At 42.3% G+C, this 16634-nt stretch overlaps 1 protein-coding gene and 1 long non-coding RNA gene across 7 annotated transcripts in view; both read left to right on the top strand.

Moving 5' to 3' along the window:
* The window catches only part of LOC117597014 (uncharacterized), an 82128-nt gene that overhangs the window by 32587 nt on the left and 32907 nt on the right, over positions 1–16634 (top strand). The window lies entirely within an intron of this gene.
* LOC117597025 (uncharacterized) lies at positions 12242–16573 on the top strand. Its single transcript, XR_008301621.1, has 3 exons — positions 12242–12378; positions 13154–13216; positions 16289–16573. It is a non-coding gene; the product is annotated as an uncharacterized LOC117597025 (long non-coding RNA).

The raw sequence follows: 16634 nt of genomic DNA, 5'->3' as shown, positions 1-16634 counted from the left end.
GCAGAGCGTTGTTGAAGTGTAAAGAAGCAGGCAACAGCTGATCATCACACAACACATTGGGGCGTGAACTGGGAGATGAAAGTCAGAATGGTTTAACTGCAAGTGATTGGAGGAGATGTGTTTATAAACACAGGACACTAAGTGTGTAATACTGTAACACTGATGTCTTTCCAATCTAACGATGTGTCTGATGAGTGACAGCAGGGAACTTTTCACTAATTACAGTATTATATAGTGAGCAAGTGGACAGCTTTAGATCACGCTGCCTACAATGATCAAGGAGACTTGTTCACAGTTAGCTTTTACTTGTATGCTGTTTTTATGTACAATATAAATTCTATGTTTTGTGTTTGTTACAGAAGACATTTTGTACATGGATAATAAAATTTGTATTTTATATTACATTCGTGTTCATATTTTATTTTGTAATACAGATAAATGTAATGTGAAACTTGTTTTGAACAAACTGTGGATCTGACAGATTTTCTCCGAGACAGTGAGGACGTGTGGTTATGAGGAAGTGTTGGATATGAAACCTGGTGGATGTGTCTCTGATCTAGAAACTGGAGTGTGTGTGTGTGTGTGTGTGTGTGTGTGTGTGTGTGTACAGGGTTTTACAGTAACTACCAAGCCCTTGGGAGGGAAAAGCTCCTGCTACTCTTATTTTTAGTTAAGATGTAGAAACTAGAAAAGTTTACATACACACTTTTTTCTCCTACATTAGGAAGAAAGAAAGTTATGAGGAGAAAGTAATAATAAAGTGTGTGTATTTGTGTGTAAAGCTTTCTGGTGTGTGCATCTTAACTAAAGCAGGTGAGCAGGAGGTTTTATCCACCAGAGTACTCGGTGGTAAAATACTGAGTAAGACCCTTAACCCTCTGTTAAAATTACTGTGCTGTAAATATACAGTGATTTCTTTTTATATGGCAGTTTGCAAAGTTTTTCTGCTGTGTATAAAATATGATTTTCTCTTAAATCTGAGGTAATTAATAATATCAGGAAACTGAGCTAATGAGCTAATCTGAGGTAAACTCTGTGATAACTGAAATCTGAGATGTGCTAACTGAGCTTATCTGAGGTAAACTCTGAGGTAACTGAAATCTGAGACGTGCTAACTGAGCTTATCTGAGGTAAACTCTGAGGTTACTGAAATCTGAGACATGCGAACTGAGCTTATCTTGAGGTAAACTCTGAGGTAACTGAAATCTGAGACGTGCTAACTGAGCTAATCTGGGGTAAACTCTGAGGTAACTGAAATCTGAGACGTGCTAATTGAGCTAATCTGGGGTAAACTCTGAGGTAACTGAAATCTGAGACGTGCTAACTGAGCTAATCTGGGGTAAACTCTGAGCTAATCTGAGGTAACTGGGCTAATCTCAGCCAAGAGGAACCTCTGTCAAACATACTGATCTAGGCCGCTGGCCAAGACCAGATGGCTCACCCAACACGATGGTAAAACTGATAACTACAGAAGGGGGGGGGGACTCAAGGACCCAAGGACCCTCATGGAATGAGACCTTTGTTCTCCCCAGGAACACAAAGTTCACCACCCTTCACACATTCCACAGAACCCAGCTTTAACAGACGACATAAGGCTACTTTACATCTCCTGTAAGGACAATGACTTTTAAGATGATGCACCATAGTTTGGAAACTTGTTGCCTCTTTTAATGTCATTCCATATATGTGTCATGCTTATAGCCACCAGGTCATTATGATGTTTTTTTTGTTCGTTTAACAGGGACCATAGTGTTCGTGTGTGTATCAGTAACAGCAGGTATGTCATGTTTGGTATGTGTGTGATCACTATTGAATTTCCTAAGGGTTGGTATAATGTGAAGTTGAGCACGATGTATTACATGCATGTTACCAAATTCCTTACCAAAGTTCTAACCTAATCTTATGACTCTGCAAGTGTCTCATCCAAAACACCTGTGCAAGAGTCCATCAACATCTTCAGAGAGCCTTTACCAACATCTTCAAGGAGTTCTCTTCAACTAACAGCTCAAGAGAGCCTCCATCCACATCTGAAGGAAGTCTCATCAACCAAGAGCTTTAGAAGTTCATCACGAGGAGATCACGCTTGCTCTGAGACTCCGCATCCAGACTGGTTCCTGCAAAGCCTCCAACTCTCGCCTTCACACCGTTGTGAACCATTCATCAGAGTTTTGCAACCCGCCTACAAGACTCCGCCAGGTTCGTGCCTCACTCTGTTTATCTTCCTCATTGGTCTTTCGAGACGCTACATAAGGCCAACCAGACCGCCGACCAATCAACATCGCCGGAAACTCCTTCCAAATAGCAATGCAATGAGGGAATCCCTGGCAACACAAACGCAAGTATAGTACCTCCAGATTCTCACTGAACTGGTGCATTTAATACAAGTTTAAAGCCCTTCTAAACGAAGCGAATGGTAAATCAAACTCATAAGTTGATGGTTCGTTCAGGTCATGGTCTGAGAAACTTCTAGAATCTCGGAATTTCATTCACTCTCTTTTCAAAGCCATTTTCACCCCTGTTTACGTGTGTGTGTGTGTGTGTGTTAGTGTTAGATTAGTTTCTGTGTTTTAGAATAGTAATAAAGTCTCGTCTGATTTTATATAGTGAAACACTGAAAGAGCTAAATTTCCTTACACAGCAGTCAGAACTCTTTTGAACCTCCACAATCAGTGGGAGACTGTAACTGAGCTAAGGGCCATGCAGACAATCCAGTCCATTCAGAATGCAGCAACACTTGGACCTGACACAATTTCAGCAATCCCTCTCGAGGAGATCTGACAGGGCCAAGAATCAGATCCAGCAATCTCAAAAATAATACCCTATCTGGGTCAGAAGAAAAGACCATCAAGACGAGAGATGGCCGGAATGGATGCCAGGGTTCTAGTTTTTCTTAAGCAATGGGATCGACTGAAGGTTCAAGATGGAGTAGTCTATCGTGTCTCCAAAGATCCTTTAAGCAATCACAAGAGGTTCCAACTTGTACTTCCTTCTAGTCTTAGGGCTAAAGCCTTAACTGGTGTGCACGATCTTGCTGGACATCGGGGACAGTCAAGAACTCTCCAGCTAACTCGACAACACTTTTTCTGGCCTAGAATGGATCGTGACATAAGGGAGTATGTCAAGTGTTGTCAGAGATGTATATTGGCCAAAACACCAGAGCCATCTGCTCGAGCCCCACTTGAGAACATCAGGACTTCAGCTGCCATGGAGTTAGTGTGTTTGGACTTTTGGAGTGCTGAGGACAGCAAGCAACGTTCTGTAGATGTATTAGTCGTGACGGAGCACTTTACAAAGTTGGCCCATGCCTTCCCGTGTGTAAACCAGAAAGCAAAACAAATTGCGAAGAAGCTGTGGGATCATGTCTTCTGCATCTATGGTTTGCCAACACGCATTCATACGGATCAAGGGACCAACTTTGAAAGTACACTCATAGCAGAATTGCTCAAGTTGGCAGGTATCGAGAAGTCGCACACTACAGCGTACCACCCGATGGGGAATGGTGGAACCGAGTGGTTCAATCGGACCTTGGGCAGCATGCTTCGTTCTCTGCCTCTTAAGGAGAAACACAAGTGGCCCGAGCAGATTCAGACTCTGACATTTGCATATAACGCCACAGCACATGAGACCACTGGTTACGCCCCATTCCAGTTAATGTTTGGTCGCATTCCAAAGCTACCTGACGATGTCGTCTTTGGGCAGGTGTTGCATGACCCTGTGATTGTTGACCATGGCAGTTTTGCGAAAACACTTATGTCTTACCTTTATGAAGCAGCACACATTGCTTAGAAACACACTGAGAAAGAACAGAAAAAGCAGGCTAAGGGTTATAATCGGAAGGTCAAGGGCACATGTTTGAACATTGGAGACAGAGTGCTCCTTGCAAACAAGAGTGAAAGAGGAAAGAAAAAGCTTGCCGATAAGTGGAACCCAACTGGCTATACTGTAAAGGATCGAAACCTTCAAACAAACGTATACAAACTGATTGACGAGGAAGGCAAATCAAAAGTAGTGCATCGAAATTTGATTCTGGACATTAGCTTTCTACTTATTGAACCACCTCAAGATGACAAGGACATCCAGTCTAATGCTGAGAACATGGAGACTGAGTCTTGTGTGTCTGAGTTGTCTGATTCATCGAAAGAGGAGGGTTCTGATGATAGAACAAGGGCATGGGCGCTTGATGGACAGGACGGAATTGAGGGTCAAGGGCCTGTGGGTGGTGATGATTTGGAATCTGTTCATTCAATCCAAAGTCGAAGAAGTGTCTGTGAACAAGATCCCAGTGAGAACGAGGTCGCTCGGGGTTATTCTGATGAAGTAACCAGTAATACGACTGAATCTCTTGCTAATAACTCTAACTCACAAACACAACCTGTGAATGACCTTCATGCTAACAGTATTCCTGATACACAAGCACACACTCCCACTGACACACAGGGTGTTAGGACCCGTGCGGGAAGGGTGGTCAAAAAAGTTAGCCGTTTGATTGAGTCCAGGACACAGAGGCCATTTTACATTCAGAAAGTGGGTCCGTCCTTAGCAAAGAGATCGGGATCAATTCTTTCTTTATTTTAAATATATATTTTATTTTTCTATCACAATACTGTGAAAGGGTATGTGCGATGTATGAATTTTATTAAGTGTAATATAGACCAGATTATTGTATGTTGTACAAGGCAGCATACCGTTCTGAGAATGTCTAAGACTTGATCAACCTTGGACTTTTCTTAACCTATCAAGTAGGTAACTTACCATGTTGAACTGCGAATGAGACTCGTTGAAATTCTGGTTCTGTTGGATCAATTTTTGTGTCATTTTGGTCAGGATATTAGTGAAATTCAGGGGGGGCGAATGTGACGGATGTTAATAAGAGTGTGTACTCACGATCTAAATTAATGTATTTCACTAATGATCCTTCCTTTCAATTTTCATGTATTTATTTTATATTAGTTTGTTCACGAAAACGTTATAATTTGGTTTTGTATTTTATTTGTGTCATTTTGGGAAAAGAGTTTTATATTCATTTTACGTCGTGACGTCATTTCTGTTCAGCCCGCGCTGCGTCCTTAGACCGCGTTGAGCAGTTAGCGGTGCTGCTTCAATATAAGTTTGTAAGAGTTACCAGAAGTTTTATTAAGTACTTAACACGCAAAAATATTATTGTTGAGAGTGTTATAAATGTAATAGGAATCGTTTTATGCGTGGATGGATGAGATTTAATCATTTTATTACTGAGTACAGCGGTTTGAGTGTATGTATGTGCGTTAGCAGAATACGGTGATTTTAGCTAACCAATTAACCAATTAACCAATTAACTGGTGTTTAATCTGTCCAGGTGGAAAATCACAGAACGAAATCATTTCCCATTGTTATACTCTCTTTCTATTCCATCCAGCATCCGCATGCTCCATGGTAATAAACCCTCCATCAGCAGCAGTTCCCGTGATCCTTGAACGGACTGTCTATAATCAGCTGTCTTGCTATCTCTCACAGAACAACCTCCAAGATCCCAATCAGTCTGGCTTTAAACCGGCACACTCCACAGAGACTGTCCTTTTGGCCGTCACTGAGAAGCTACATGCCGCTAGATCAGCCAAACTGTCTTCAGTTCTCATCCTCCTTGACCTTTCAGCAGCGTTTGACACGGTGAACCACAAGACTCTCCTATCCACCCTCATGAGTCTTGGAATTCGTGGTGCAGCATGGCAATGGTTTGCTTCCTACCTGGAAGATCGGTCATATCAGGTGACATGGAGGGGATCCACATCTGCTCCTCGCAGACTCTCCACTGGTGTTCCACAAGGCTCAGTACTTGGTCCTCTCCTGTTCTCCCTCTATACCCGATCTCTTGGTGCGGTCATATCCTCACATGGGTCCTTCCTAAATTTTCCCACACCACCCCATTGCTGCGCTCCCTCCACTGGCTTCCTGTAGCTGCCCGCATCAGATTTAAAACACTGATGCTCGCCTACAAAGCCAAAAACGGACCAGCACCCACTTATCTCAAAGCACTTATCACACCTCGAGCGCCACCACGCTCCCTCCGATCCTCTAGCACTGCTCGACTGGTCCCTCCATCTCTCAGGGTACAAGGAAGGCCTGCATCGAGACTCTTCTCTGTTCTGGCACCAAGGTGGTGGAATGAACTTCCCCTAGATGTCCGAACAGCTGAGTCACTGGCAGTCTTCAAACGACGGCTAAAGACTTACCTCTTCATAAAATACTTAAATTAGCACTTTCACAAAAACAAAACAAAACAAAACAAAACAAAACAAAAAAAAAAACCTCCCCAACAGAGTTTTGGACTGATGGTATTCTTAGTTTGTGACCTACCGAGCCAATATCAGAATGTATTTTTGATAGACTTCAAAGCACTATTGTAAGTCGCTCTGGATAAGGGCGTCTGCCAAATGCCATAAATGTAAATGTAAATGTGATCCATCTCTTCATTTGTAACACAACGCAGACCGTAACAGTGTCAGTGTGGGGCCGGTTACATTCACTCTAAATCCAGTGTTTTTTTATTATTATTTGTGACTGTTTAATTAATGTGTGGCCATATTTAAAATTTTAGTAATACAGAGCGGAACTCTTTATACCCTTGTGTTTAAAACTCTTCAGAATGAAGTTCCAGTTTGCATTTATAGCAGAGTGCTGCAGGTTAAAGGCGTCTCCTGATTGGTTCCCTGGTTGATAAGGGACACAGTTTCCCTAGTAACGTAGACTTTTTTTTAATCTAAATTTAACGTGGCAGTAAAATAACGCTATTAGCACACCTGTATCGAAATATTTATAAAGTGTAAACAGGTATAAATTACCTCAGGTTATCGTTAACATTACGATTAAAGATTCACACAAAGCATGTGTTCGTTATAAACTGTGTAACTGAGGGATACAGTGTGGATTTAATGTGTAATGTCACAGACAGGCCAGTAGGGGTCAGTGTTGTCTTTAATTTACCTGATGCTGAGGTCTTTATTCTAGAGTTCAGTAGATAAACACGACTACACTGAGGAGAGACATGTAGCTACTGTAAATGGCAATGAAGCCAACTGTTAAAGTGTTATTTAAATAAAACATGCATTAGTGACTACAGAGAGATATTTCATTAAATAAATAACAAATAATAAGCCATGAAGAAAGAGAATATTTATATGGAACAAGAAGTGATGAAGAAGTGATATTAATATCTGAAAGGAATAAACTGTAAGACTGGCAGCTGAAGTCACTGGAGTCTGAACCACACAGATCATTACACATCAGGAGTAACGGTACCGACGCGCACCACGCAGGACTATACGGGAGTAACGGTACCGACGTGCACCACGCAGGACTATACGGGAGTAACGGTACCGACGCGCACCACGCGGGACTATACGGGAGTAACGGTACCGACACGCACCACGCGGGACTATACGGGAGTAACGGTACCGACGCGCACCACGCAGGACTATACAGGAGTAAGGGTACCGACGCGCACCACGCGGGACTATACGGGAGTAACGGTACCGAGACACATCACGCGGGACTATACGGGAGTAACGGTACCGAGACACATCACGCGGGACTATTCGGGAGTAACGGTACCGACGCGCACCACGCAGGACTATATGGGAGTAACGGTACTGACACGCACCACGCGGGACTATACGGGAGTAACGGTACCGACGCGCACCACGCGGGACTGTACGGGAGTAACGGTACCGACGCGCACCACGCGGGACTATACGGGAGTAACGGAACCGACGAGCACCACGCGGGACTATACGGGAGTAACGGAACCGACGAGCACCACGCAGGACTATACGGGAGTAACGGAACCGACGAGCACCACGCGGGACTATACGGGAGTAACGGAACCGACGAGCACCACGCAGGACTATACGGGAGTAACGGAACCGACGAGCACCACGCGGGACTATACGGGAGTAACGGTACCGACGCGCACCACGCAGGACTATACAGGAGTAAGGGTACCGACGCGCACCACGCGGGACTATACGGGAGTAACGGTACCGAGACACATCACGCGGGACTATACGGGAGTAACGGTACCGAGACACATCACGCGGGACTATTCGGGAGTAACGGTACCGACGCGCACCACGCAGGACTATATGGGAGTAACGGTACTGACACGCACCACGCGGGACTATACGGGAGTAACGGTACCGACGCGCACCACGCGGGACTGTACGGGAGTAACGGTACCGACGCGCACCACGCGGGACTATACGGGAGTAACGGAACCGACGAGCACCACGCGGGACTATACGGGAGTAACGGAACCGACGAGCACCACGCGGGACTATACGGGAGTAACGGAACCGACGCGCACCACGCAGGACTATACAGGAGTAATCCAGAGGCTGCCCTCATAAATTGTTTGTTATATTTACTAAATCTCTGTGATTGGTGTCCGTGTGGAAAATTCAACATTTAGCAGAATAAACTGAATTTTGGGAAACACTGAGTACAGTTTTATGTTTGCGACAGTGTGATAACGGCAAACAGTCTGATTTTGGCATCTGATGATGGCTTTAATTTAATATAAGATCACATGACCATTTAGCTACTAGTTAAACTCAGAAAATGTTCTAAATACCAAACAATAACTTATAAATATAAATCCATATAAATGTCAGTGTTTACAGAAATCTAATAGTATAATAGGGTTTCCTGACGGTGTCCAGTAAAATCAGAGAATTCAAAACATTCTACATTCACAAATAATATATTTTTAAATATAATTTCAAATATTTAAAAACCTCTTTAAACTAAATAATCCAAAGCTGATGCTATTGCCCCCAGTGAAATTCATAATTTTTGTTCTGAATTGTGCACTTTAGATATGTTTGTTGGTCACAGCAGGAGGAAATTACATCAAATGACAGGAAATGATTAAAGGATCCATAATAACTGCATCCAGGCTACTGGGACATGAGAAGCATTAAAGCATAACAGCAGCCTCATGAGTTTATTTATAGATGTGTTTAGGTAGGAGACTGCTTCAGGTAGGAGACTGCTACAGGTAGGAGACTGCTACAGGTAGGAGACTGCTTCAGGTGAGAGACTGCTTCAGGTGAGAGATGGCTTCAGGTAGGAGACTGCTTCAGGTGAGAGACTGCATCAGGTGGGAGACTGCATCAGGTGAGAGACTGCATCAGGTGAGAGACTGCTTCAGGTTAGACACTGCTTCAGGTGAGAGACTGCATCAGGTGAGAGACTGCTTCAGGTTAGACACTGCTTCAGGTGAGAGACTGCATCAGGTGAGAGACTGCTTCAGGTTAGACACTGCTTCAGGTGAGAGACTGCTTCAGGTGGGAGACTGCTTCAGGTAAGAGACTGCATCAGGTGGGAGACTGCTTCAGGTGAGAGACTGCATCAGGTGAGAGACTGCTTCAGGTTAGACACTGCTTCAGGTGAGAGACTGCATCAGGTGAGAGACTGCTTCAGGTTAGACACTGCTTCAGGTGAGAGACTGCATCAGGTGAGAGACTGCTTCAGGTTAGACACTGCTTCAGGTGAGAGACTGCTTCAGGTTAGACACTGCTACAGGTACGAGAATGCTTCAGGTAGGAGACTGCTGCAGGTGGGAGACTGCTTCAGGTCGGAGACTGCTGCAGGTGAGAGACTGCTTCAGGTGAGAGACTGCTTCAGGTGGGAGACTGCTGCAGGTGAGAGACTGCTTCAGGTAGGAGACTGCTGCAGGTGAGAGACTGCTTCAGGTAGGAGACTGCTTCAGGTCGGAGACTGCTGCAGGTGAGAGACTGCTTCAGGTGGGAGACTGCTTCAGGTGGGAGACTGCTGCAGGTGAGAGACTGCTACAGGTCGGAGACTGCTTCAGGTGGGAGACTGCTTCAGGTAGGAGACTGCTTCAGGTGGTGAGCTAACATCACTGGTCTACAAATTTTGGGAAATTATCGACCTCTGAGATAAAATGTGCTAATGTTTACATATTTTGATTAGATGAATTAGAAAACAGGTGATAAAGGTGCTGGTTGGCTAAAGTTTTCAAGATATTTCACGATAAACATTTATAAGTATCTATACACAGGCGAGTATATTTGCCTACAAGGGAGGGGAGTGTCTGATGATCATGATGCCTCGTAACTTCACGACAAAGAACGGTAGAACAATGAAAATGGTACCATATGAAAGTTTATAAATTTGTCTTCACTGTGAGACTAAAGATTATTATCTAACTGTAATTTATTGGTCTTTTATTGCACAGTACATTTGTCTTGGCCAGATCTACGCATCATACAGTTACATTTGGTGGCTTGTGAAAGTGTCATTGCCTAACATTTCCAAGGAACAGTCGCGTGATATTTTCCCTCAGAAACCAAGATGCCTCGAAACTGTGTAAACAACGCTTAATCGTTTAATCTGATGTTAGAGCTAGTATTCTGTAATTATCTGATATTCACATTATATTTCGTAAGCTTTAAAACTGTATAATTTTGAGGTTGTATCTTAATAGTCTGGGAAGCTGCACAACAATGGGACCAACCCACCCACAATTGTGCAATTTATCTAGTCTCAGTCTGGAGTCCTGGTCTTTAGAGAGACAGTTTAGAAGGTAACAGCAGGAGGAAATGACAGAAAATTATTAAAATGCTTAAAATGTCAAAATGATATAAATACAGTTGTATAGATTTAGTGTGTAGTGTAGTTCCGTCATGATCTACTGTTAATAACATCTGTAACAACATGGATAACACAACACACACATTATTACATATTATACACTGTGTGTGTGTGTGTGTGTGTGTGTGTGTGTGTGTTTGATCAGCAGGAGAGAGCGCTACCAGTGTGAGGGAGTGTCCTGATAGTGGCAGGGCTGCTGCTGCTTGTTGTGCTGCTTGTGATAATCCTGCAGCAGTGCCAAAGAGATGAAGTAAGTACCAGCGACGTGCAGCTCCGTGACATCAGAGATCACATGACTGTGTGCTGTAACCAGAATAAAATCCACAGCACATCACCCTGATTAGACGCCACTCAGTCACTGCATGCACACTTCCACAAAATAAATAGAATTATCACCTATAAATTACACTTTTACTGTCAGAATAGTTCCACGTTTAATTCAGTAATCTCACATGATCACTGAGAGAGAACAGTTAACTGTTTAAACATCAGATTATTAATAGTTTTAAATATTTTCTGAACACTCAGCATTACATACGATGCTCTGACTCTTTAAAACTGAATTCCTCCAGTCTCACTCTGAGAAGCAAATCCTCAACAGTCTCTTTATAAATAAAGACTTTCAACTGAATTCATCTTAATTTTATTCCTCAGCCTTTCAAGAGATGTGATGAATTTATTGAGTGTAGGTTTTGAAGTTGGTGATTAGTATTTAATAATGTGCACTTTAATGATATTTTATACGTTTCATCTCTATTAACTCGTACAGAGGAGCAGCAGTGGAGCAGGAAGAGCTCAGAGCTAGAATGGTACCTCAGAAATGACTAACCTACGAGAGAACCAAATGATGTTGGAGCAAGAGGAGAACCGAATGATGTTGGAGCAGGGGGAGAACCTGAAGCTCAAACCTAAGAATGGAGTAACAGAGAGAAGAGATTTATAACTTCATACAACATGTTTGGATTATTTACTGTTCTGCTGAATTATTATTTTTTGTTTTGCATCGTTGTTTCTGCTCTGACTTTCTTCAGAAGTGTTCAGGTTTGTGAACCCTGCAAGCTCATGTCACTCTCTCAAAACTAGCCTGTACTGACTGAAATATCTTTCTGAAAATAAATTCATCAGACCTTCTCTTTGTGGATTCGACATGCCATCTTTAATAAATCATAATACTAAAACTTGTCTCTTGAAGACTTGGCGTTTTTAAATGAATGTATTGAGTGAATGAAACAATGACTTACTCATAATATCTGAAAAGGCTCTCACTGGCGCCACCTACTGGTGCAATGATGTAACTTACGGAAAGGGTCTCTGAATGAATCTGAACGAGTCATTTTGGTGAAAAGAATCAAAAGATTCGGAGGTTTAGGATTGTGGGGGTTTGTTGCTGAATTATTTTCTATTTTGCGTCGTTGTGTATCGCTGTAGTTTAGGATTGTGGGGGTTTGTTGCTGAATTATTTTCTATTTTGCATCGTCGTGTATCGCTGTAGTTTAGGACTGTGGGGGTTTGTTGCTGAATTATTTTCTATTTTGCGTCGTCGTGTATCGCTGTAGTTTAGGATTGTGGGGGTTTGTTGCTGGTTGAAGTTCTGGTTGCTTTTGACTGCAGGTTCAGCAGCAGGTTCGTGTTCAGCAGATGTTTGTTTTGTCTCCTTTGCTCTGAAGTTTGAAGAAAACACAAAGAGAAGGGAAATAGGACATTACTCCATCGTTACCTGAAAAACAGGTAAGCAGTTGTGATTTTAGTAGCACCTCGGTGTGTTGTTGGTTTTAAACTGGATTTTTAAATGAATGAGGATCTGTCTTCATGTAAATTAGGTTTAATGTTGTTTTGCATCGATGTCAGTGTTGATTTACAGAAAAGTTCACTTTCTCTTTTCGGAACCACTCAGAAACAGGAAAACACACCTCCCATCTCCCCATGCAGGTACAGGTGTATTTATTAACACCTAAAGATAGATTATCATTCTGTCCTGTAGTGTAGCATGTATAGAGCTACACCAAAACAATACCTCAACTATTCTCCAACTCAGTACATCCTGCTTTCACTGTTTCTCACATTCCCACAAATGAATGATTAAAAAACGAAATATTACAAATTATGTCATGAGACCAGCAGCAGAGTGTAATGTAAAGAGTTCCCATACTTTCTGTTGTAGCATTTTCCATTGTTTCCATAAAATGTGTTTAGTCTAAATGAAGTGCTGTAGCACCACAGAGTGAGAACATCTCATAGCTGCACAGCTACGAGTGTGAGGTGTGTGTGTATAAGCTGTGTATAAGTCAGGGTTCCATCTCTCCTGTTCATGTCTTCCTTTGCTCTTAGCCCTTTCCACTGATGTTTAAGTACCTGGTTAATGCCACACCTGTGTGTGTGTGTGTGTGTGTGTGAGAGAGAGAGTTGGGGTCCTGTCTCTACTCTCCATTGTTCTTAAGCTTACCCACTGAAGTTATTGTTTTTAGGTACCTGGTTAATTCCTCACCTGTTCTCACTTGTGCAGTGCTGATGATGTTGTCATGCCTAAGCCATGTGCTGCTCTTGCTCACCTTCGCATCCATCACAGGTGAGTGTGATTTCACTCTTACTGCTCACACTGAGTGTGTCTACTTCCTCTTCAAATCTTTCCAATCTCTGAAAATGTGTTAGTTAGAATCGATTGTAATTGTAAGTATTAATTTGAGATGTCAGATAGTCAGAAGGTAAAAATTCTTAATGCAGTAGTTTTGCTCTTTTATTTTATAAAACTAGATGAGATACCGTTTACTGTCACTGTACAAGTATAGTGTAGTTGTTGTAGCAGTATTTACAGTGGAAATGTGGAAAGATGACCAAAATAAATAATAGTCTGTAAATGTAGGTGTAGTATAAAGTACTGCACAGAATGATACTTCACTGTTACACCACAGCCCGGTTCATTCTCGTATCTGATTGGTCAGCATTATTTCTGTAGAACAGCAAGGCTTGGACAGTAGGTCCAGCTGTAACATGAACGACAGGTCCTGTTCTTTCTCAGTAAATGCACTCATTCTAACACATTATCGTTTCTATAGTAACAGCTCATACACATAGACTTGTGCAGCAGATGCTCCACATAATGTGAGACTAATAATAAGCAGATTTAAAAGTGTGTTGTTTAACAAAGTAAAACGTGCATAATTGTTGATGTGGTGTGTTTTGAGAGTGAGGGAGCGAGAGAAAGCATAAAGGAGAGGCTGGTGAGGGAACGACTGTTTATCACAGCTATAACAGCTAATCAGCAACATTACATCTAACTATAAAGCATTAAAATGTGTGACGTGTCATTCATTAATAAATTAAACAGTGTAATCTTTGGCAAATCGCTGTGGTTTAAGCGGAATAACTGTACAAGTACACTGAGAAATAATTTGGAGCAAGTCAGTACATGCATTTAAAAGCTTTCTCAGACTCTCTGTTTGTGGTCCGCTGGTTAAAAAGTCCAGAATCCAGTTGCACAGGTGTGCACTGAAGACAAGAGTATGTATTTTGGAGGCTAGCTTGCTAGGGGTGATTGGGTTGAAGGCATAGCTAAAACTGATAAATAGCATTCTGACACTATATGGCCAAAAGTATGTGCACCCCTGACCATCAGACCCATATGTGCTTGTGAAACATCTCATTCCAGATTTATTCCCCCCTGTGTTTGCTGTTATAATGAGCTCCACTCTTCTGGAAAGCTTTCCACTAGATGTTGGAGCGTGGCTGTGGGGATTTGTGTTCATTCAGCTACAAGAGCATTAGTGAGGTCAGGCGCTGATGTTGGGATGTCAAGGAGGTCTGGGGTTCAGTCGGTGTTCCAGTTCAACCCAAAGGTGCTGAGGTATTTAAACACAAGGATCTGAGGCTGTATCTGTGCAGCTCTTTGATGTATTGTGATGAAAGTTTATATGTGCCATTGTAAACATACATGCTCATAGCTTCTCTGAATTTCATCCAGTGGCCATAAATCTCACCTCTTTTGTTTGCTTAAGTCCTACAGAAACCAGTGATATACATTTTTCCACAGTAGGCCATTTTGTCTGTCTGCCATTTTGAGTCATGTCAAAAACCTAATTTTTTGGAGTCCTCTCAGACCATTTATCCAATCTTCACCAAATTTCACATAGATCATCATCAGAGCATGCTGGCAAAAAACCTTTTTGATATCTCGAACTATTTCCATATAACACAATGCCATAGTTGACATAAGCGCCATATAGTGTTTTATGCAACATCTTGGCAACTCTACTGCCTATTGCACTGAAACTTAATGTGTAAAATCATGACCATGCTCCGATGCTTGCTTAGCTCCTTACTTTGCCTCTGCTGTGCTTGACCCCGTAATTGCTTCTTGGAGCTATATTTCTTTTATTTGACTTTTTTTTTAAATCTCATTTAATTTGTCTTTTTTTCATTTTTTATATTTTGTCAAAATGATGTACAGCACTTTGGCAGACCCTCTTTGTCATTTAAATGTGCTATATAAATAAAGGTGACTTGACTTAATGCTACAGCTTACAAAGGCATGCTAAACAGTTGTATGCTGAATAAAAAAGAGGAAGGCCTGCAGCAGACAACTTGGTGACATGGTTTGGGGAAGGTGTGATGGTCAGGTGTCCACATATTTTTGGTCATGTATTGAAAGTGTCACGCTGTTCAAGGTGTTACAGGCCAGCAAAGGCAAGTGGAATAACGTCGTCAGTGGATCTGCTTGCCCTGTAGGCCAACTGGTGTTGGTCCAGGGGAAAGGGGTTGTGGCTGTTTGTGTGCTAGGACAAGTCACTCAAAGCACTTCATGATTACATGGGGGAACAGAGTCATTCTGGTTCTTGACAGGTGTTAGCTTTGGAACCAGAATGAGGGTCACTGACTTGAGGCAGGTGGGGCAGTGACCTGTGCTATGGAGATGTTGAAGAGGTTGGTAAAGACTTCTGTCAGCTCTCCACCTTCATCTGGTCCATCACCTTTGTTTGGGTTGATGGTTGTGGCTTAAGGCCCATCTTCCTTTGTGGGAACTCAGCACAGAGTCATTCTGGTTCTTGATAGGTGTTAGCTTTGTAATCATTGTCGGACTTTATGCCTTGCTACATGTGGCGTGAGTCCTCTCTCTCTTTCTTAATCATACCCAGTCATTTTACAGAGAAACCAGAAAGTATAAACTCCTCTGTCCCAAAGATTTTCCTGTCCTGGGAAACTCTGCGAAGCAACATGACCGTTAGAAAACACTGACACAGGAGACTCCTTCCATAAATATTCCAACAAATATCTCCTAACAGAAAATGTCAACATATCAACTATTATGCATTTTACTTTAACACCACATTTTACAGCTGTTTATTATTGATCTTAGATTGTGTGGCACATCCGTCATCCCTGTGTACGAGCAGTTACTATTAAATATTAGAATGAGCGCATTAATATAATCCTATCGTTCAAGTTACAGCTGGAACTACTGTCTTAGTCGTACTGTTCTACAGAAATAATGCACACCTTCTGACCAATTGGATTTGATTCAAACATTCTGTGGTGTACTTTGATATATTTCACATGTATAGAGAAATAAATATGTGAATAAATTTAATCATATGTGCATGTATAGGTTTATATTTTATTCTGTTTACCTGCTTCTCTCTTTCAGTACCTGTATCAGCTGTCCCTACTGTACAGGTGAAGTTTAATCAGTCTGCTGCTCTGCCCTGTGAATGGAACTGTTCTCGTGAGGCCAAATGGACTCTGCTCAGTAATGGAGATGTTGTAGTGGCTCGGTGTAATCAGACATCCTGCTGGTCAGAAGAGGGATTTAAAATGTTCCATGATCAGTACCTGAAGGGAGATCTCACCCTCACCATCACTGCAGCTGATTACAGTATGAGGGGTTTATACACGTGTGAGTGTGATGGCACAGACATTAATGACCTGCGTCTCAGCATCGAGAGTAAGTGCCTGCTCTATAGCTTATACACTCTTACTGATTTAGGTTTAAT

This window comes from Pangasianodon hypophthalmus, chromosome 4 (assembly GCF_027358585.1).
Source record: "Pangasianodon hypophthalmus isolate fPanHyp1 chromosome 4, fPanHyp1.pri, whole genome shotgun sequence".
NCBI lineage: Eukaryota > Metazoa > Chordata > Actinopteri > Siluriformes > Pangasiidae > Pangasianodon > Pangasianodon hypophthalmus.
The sequence above is the reverse complement of the archived record's forward strand: the minus strand, read 5'-3'. Positions and strand labels throughout refer to the sequence as shown.